General features: G+C 36.9%; 1 long non-coding RNA gene across 2 annotated transcripts; it reads right to left on the minus strand.

Annotated features, from left to right (window-relative positions):
* Positions 1-677: 677 nt before the first annotated feature.
* LOC132273884 (uncharacterized) lies at positions 678-4,569 on the minus strand. Of its 2 annotated transcripts, XR_009470294.1 has the most exons (6): positions 4,084-4,569; positions 1,883-3,753; positions 1,614-1,671; positions 1,285-1,530; positions 1,051-1,177; positions 678-955 (listed from the first exon to the last, which is right to left on the minus strand). It is a non-coding gene; the product is annotated as an uncharacterized LOC132273884 (long non-coding RNA). The 2 variants fall into 2 exon arrangements; XR_009470293.1 differs by lacking the exon at positions 1,883-3,753 and having other exon boundaries at positions 4,084-4,548.
* Positions 4,570-6,000: the final 1,431 nt, after the last annotated feature.

Below are 6,000 nucleotides of genomic sequence, written 5' to 3' on the forward strand. Positions count from 1 at the left end.
CCCCCCCTGAACTATGAATTTGTTGCATTTTACCCCACCACGTCAGTTGTCGACGCCCAAAAAATTGAAAGACCAGTTTACCCTTTAGAAGACGACATCGTTTTAACTTGAGCCTTACCAATTTTTTGTTTTTTTCCGTGACAACACTTCGATCAGGATTGACTTGTGCACTTCAGCAAACACAACCCAAATGGGCCAAACCACAGCAAGCTAGAGAGAGAAGAGATGCGAGAGAAAACTGATGGCAATTAAGGTTGCAAACGAGCCGAGCCAAGCCGAGTAAGGTCTTGTTTGAGCTTGGCTCGATCATGAAACTATAGTGCTCGAACTCGGCTCAAGCTCGACTCGAGCTCATTTGGTAGTGCTCAAGCTCGACTCGTCCATTATTAATGAAGTTCGAGCTCGGCTTGATAGCTCGTTAGAGCCTGGTTTGATAGCTCGTTCAAGCTTGAGCTCGTTCAAGCTCGGCTTGAGATTGATTATTTTCAAAATGGCCTTTAAAAATTAATACAAACAACCTTTTTTCTTTCATTCTATTTTATTTTAATTATTTTGGTAGGTAATATAATTTTATTATAAAATGTAAATATAATACAAATAAAAGTTTCTTATTTCCATTTGCAAAGCAATGAATAATATCAAATCTTATCAAACCTAATTGACGTAAATATCTTAAATAAAAATATTAAGCAAAGCTATATATTACGTAAAATGGAATCATACAAAGAAACAATTCAGCACAATTATAGCCAGAGCATACCCCAAGCATTTTCTTACATATTAGAAAAGTAACATTACAAGTATTTAAAGAGCCATCCCCCTATACATCGTGAACCTGCTGGGCATAAGGTAACATTAGAAGTATTAAGAAGGGCATTTCTCTGCACCATGAACCTGTTAGCCATACCCTTGCCAACTATAAGCTCAAATCATACCCCTACCAATATCTTACAATCTGCAAGAATAAGTAAATCAATTTTTTTTTTCCCATAAAATATGACTTCTTTAGAAGTTGAAGATTTTTTTAAAATAAACTCATACAATTCTTACCAATGAACCAAAAGAAGTGGATAGTCATTACAAAAGATAACCACCGGCAGTCTTAGGAGCAGCACATGGATAACCAAAAAAGCCACCTCAAGAAGCCAATCTTACTACAACCAAAACTACCAATTCCCTGCAGAATACAGTGATAAACAATGGGCATCAAATTTCATTCATTGTAGTCTGTTTAGAAGCACAAGTATTGAGAAATAATTTTGAATAGACTAGCATGTTTCTTACCAGCGAACCAAAAGAGACATCCCAAAAAAATAGATAGCCATTTTCCCAGCTGGGGCAAAACACATAGAAACCAACAACAAATGTACAATAGTACCCAACCATAAATAAAAGTTTATATTTTGTCCAATTATATTAACATTCATTAACTTCTGATTTTAGCAAGGGAAAAATGATTTAACTTTGCAAAAAAAATAATTTCCCTTCATTCAAAAGTACCAAAAAGTCTTCTAGCAAAAAAACTTCAACCTGCACATTGAATTATATCTCACTTAAACCATTTTATACCAATTATAGGGATATGGACATATATATAATGAGCATGTAAGTACCTGCAACTTGTCATTTTGGGATTGGTAATTCAATAACAGCTCCAGTACCTTTTTCACTCTACATTAAGAAGCGATATATTGTTAGACTTATCAAATGATATAACCAAAAAAAAAAAAAAAAATGAAGTAAACAATAAAAAAGGACCAATAGGCACTTATTTTTGCCAATTTTTTTATTCCATAAAAATTACGCACCCAATCTGCACCACAAACTAAAGCTTGTATAGTTTTTGTAGACAAAGACGAACAATAAGTATCAATAACTCTACCTCCAACGCTGAAGGCAGATTCTGAAGCTACTGTAGTGATGGGAATGGACAGGATATCACTTGCCATCTTTGACAAAATGCGAAACTTGAGGTTGTTAGCCTTCAACCATTCTAAAGCATAAAAGTGTGAAGCTGAATTCCCATTACAAATGAAGACACCGCCTTCAAGATATATATCAAGTCCGATTTTGTAGGTTGAATATTTTCAGTTCTTCTAACAAATAGATCAAACTCATTTTTGCCACTTGAGTTGCTATTTCCCTCCGAAGTACCAATCCCACCATCACTAGAACCACCCTCTTGAGCTTTCACATACAGACTTTCTATGTTGTTACTTGAAGAATAATTAGTAACATAATCGTTGAAGATTTCATATAACGCCTCACGAATTGAGGTGATGTGTTTAGATGCTTCAATCTCATTGTAGATCTTAGGAAATCAAAATTCAATCAGCTTCATCTTGTATCTTGGATCCAAAATAGCACCAATGGCCATGAGGAAATTACAATCACCCCAATACTTGTCAAACTTCTTCTTTATCCTATCAGCCATTGCTTGAATATAAATATTTTTATTAATAGACTTTTGATCCAATAATTATTTTACCCTCAAAATTTCAGTCATAATTAAGTTTGATGTTGGATAGTCACTTCCTGATATAATTTTTATGACATATTCAAACACTCCTAAAAACTTACACACTTCTTCCGCTCTCTCTCAGTCAACAAAAGATGGCAACCACCGGTAACTTGGATCCCTATCATGATACCTTGGAAAAACTTCCTTATACTTTATTGTTGTAGCTAACATTTCATAAGTTGAATCCCAACATGTTGGAACATCTAAAATCTATTTTTTTTCAGCTGGCTGTAGTTGTTTCACAATTTCTGCAAACTTCAATAGACGTGCCTTTGACGCTTTCAAGTACTTCACACTCTCACGAATGTTCTCAATGACAGTGGACTTTCATCCAACCCATCCTGCACAATAAGGTTTAATATGTGTGCACAACATCGTACATGAAATATCTTTCCACTTAAGAAAAGTCCGTCTTTCAAACAAAAGTTGTCTTTTAAAATCCTCACAACTGCATCATTGTTAGTTGCATTGTTAAATGTTATACTTGACACTTTGTTTTCAATTCCCCAATCAATTAAACACTGAGAAATAACATCATATATGACGAGTCCAGTGTGTGGAGGAGGCACGTCACAACAGCTCAAAATACATATTTGTAGCTTCCAATCAAAATCAACGAAGTGGCATGTAATGACCATATATCCAATTTGTTGTTCAGATCTTCAGCAATCTCCCTGAGGCTAACTCTGTTGACATCCTTTAAAAATCCTTTCAATCTTATCTTTTCAAATTCATAAGTAGCCATGCAATCATTTTTCAATGTGGTGCGTGAAATCTTTTGATAATATGGAGCTGCAGTTCTCATAAATTCATTAAACAACTCATGCTCCATCATATTAAATGGATATTCATGCACAAAGACCATATGAGCTGCAACTTCCCTAACTCTTGTATGGTTATACTTGAAATTTGTAAGATTTCCTTCCCCTTTGGACCCAAGCTTGTTTGCTGACAGTATCTTTTGCCTCTTATCAAATAGTTGGCAATGTGGACAAACATTCAAGTGTCGATGAAATTGAGTGGTAGAACCCTTGTCATTTTTTTAGAGTCGAGCTTTGCAATAGATGCATCTTGCCTTTAAAGAACCATCCGCAAGAATAACATCCTCAAACTCTTTCCAAACAAGAGATGTTCTCTTCCTTTTGGCTTTTTCAAATGCTTTGCTCAGCTCATCAGCCTCATTACCCTCAATATTAATGATTGGAGTCTCATTTTGCATATTTTCAGACATTCTAATGTAGCATCAAGAATATGCAACATCAAACAATTTAGAGTTAATAAAGAGAAACTATAATTTTTTTTTTGCAAAAGAGAAACTATGAATAGAAGAATTTTCAGACTATTTAATAAAGAAATTGAGAGATACGTTCAAATTTTCTTAAAAAGAAAAAACCCTAACTCTTTCAAAGAAAAAAAAAAATTGTAAATTTATACATAAAGGTTCAATAAATGAAGAGATAAAACAAAAAAAATAAAAAATAACAAATCAGTAAGAATAAACACCTATTTTATGTAAAGATATTTGAGAGAAAAGATAAACGAAGTAAAAAAAATTGACTTACAAAGAAGATGATCGGCATTGTTGTCGGGCAAAACGAGCAACCGAACCAGTTGTGTGAGCAGAGAAATTGAGAAAGTAAGATTCCCTGTTTGACCCCCTGATTCGGACACAAAATCAATGATTCTGCAACGGATCTTTCCACCTATTTTTGCTAAAGGGATAGGGAAGTAATCAAGCAAATAAACTCATCTTGAGAGCCAAAAACATGAGTGACCCTCGGAGGTGAGTCAATTTCTTCAGTCAAATGGTAAAATCATGAATATGAGATCTCAGATCTGAGAATTGAAGAGTGAGAAGTGGGTTTCAATTTTTGTTGTGTATCAGTGCATCACGTGGATATTCAGACTGAGACAGCCTAAGTTTTTGGACTATGATGAATGTGGGCTGATGAGAAAAAGGGTGTGTGGATCACATGGGTGATGGGTACTGGTGGCAGGCTAGTAACAAGTTTAAAAATTGAGTACTCCAATTTTTAGACTATGAAGTCTATAATGGCATGGTGGCAGATTTAAAAAACGTTCAATACTTTTGTGTGTGTGTGTGTGTGTATATATATATATATTATAATCGAGTATGTTAATGAATGCATTATCTATGTTCATGAATGTATTATCGAGCCAAGTTCGTGAACGGTTCATGAACAAACGAATTGAGCCTATTGATGTTCAGACTCGGCTCGTTTATAAATCGAGCCTCATAATTCGGCTCGAGCTCAGTTCACTTATTCATGAGCCGAGCCCGAGCCGTTCGTGAACGGCTCTGCTCGTTTATAGCCCTAATGGCGGTTCATGGTGGCGTGACTAGATAAGCCCAAAAATCGTCATCACTGGAACCACCACGTCCAAGGCGACAAGAGGAGCCCAAAAATCGTCATCGGTAGCACAGAGGCGTACAACGTTGGCAATCCAGAAGAAGATGATTTAGAGGTCTGTAAAACAATTAGGTTTGTTTGTGGTTGAGGTTAAAATTTGCGATTGGGTTTGCTTGTGATGGCGACGGCGACGAACTCGGCTGGATTGAATCGGCCGTGGATGATGGCTTAAATCTGCCGTGGAAGAACTACGGCAGTGAGCTCGCTGGCGTGATTGGCGCGGCGGGGGGAGACGGCGTAACTAGCGCAGCGGTGGGCGACAGGCTCGAAATTGATGGTAGCGAGGATGGGCTAAAGGTAGCGAGGACGAAACTGATCGATGGCGATTCGCAGCGGCGTGACTGGTGCAGCGGCGGGCGACGGGCTTGGCTGCGGTGGCTCAGATGGTGAAGAGCTCGGCTGTGGTCGGCGAGCCAGGGGGCTTCTGTAACTGGGTTGCTATTCTTTTTTTTTTTGGCTTGGCTTTGTAATTAATTGGTGGTGATGATGATTGGTGGTGAGGGGTGAAGGTCTGCTAATTGGGGTTGCAATGGTAATGATTTGGGTTTGGTTTTGCAGAGAGCATATGGGGTTTTTTATTTTTTTTTCAATTGGGGTTGACTTTGTGATGGGGATTAGTGGTGATTGTGGAGGTTTTGGGTGGAGGAGCGGTGATGGTTTTGGTTGAAGGTGGTGGTTACCAATTTGGAATAGGGTGATGGGTGGTGCCTGCCGTCCTAAATCCTTCTCTTTATCCCTCAATCCCATGTTACAGACTGTGGAAGGGCATTATTGTCCAAAAAAATTAGTTTGTCTGTTGCGTGATTCTCGTGCTTATTTTTGGATGGCTGGTAGCCAAATAAAGTGATTTGCAACAAATTTGTATAATTCAGTGGTTTTTTTTGCAATTTTGATAGTTTAGGGGGTGAGTTGCAAATTTTTCAATAGTTCAGAAAAAGGGTTTTTTTTTGCACTTTTACCTATTTTAAAAAACTAATCCTAAACACAAAAAGTTTTATGAACTTATTATAAAATTTTAATATATAACAAAAAAATTCTCAAAAATTA

The sequence above is a fragment of the Cornus florida genome, unplaced genomic scaffold (assembly GCF_030987335.1).
Source record: "Cornus florida cultivar Cherokee Brave unplaced genomic scaffold, ASM3098733v1 CherokeeBrave_3.0.0_Hap2_Chr09, whole genome shotgun sequence".
NCBI classification, from domain to species: Eukaryota; Viridiplantae; Streptophyta; class Magnoliopsida; order Cornales; family Cornaceae; genus Cornus; species Cornus florida.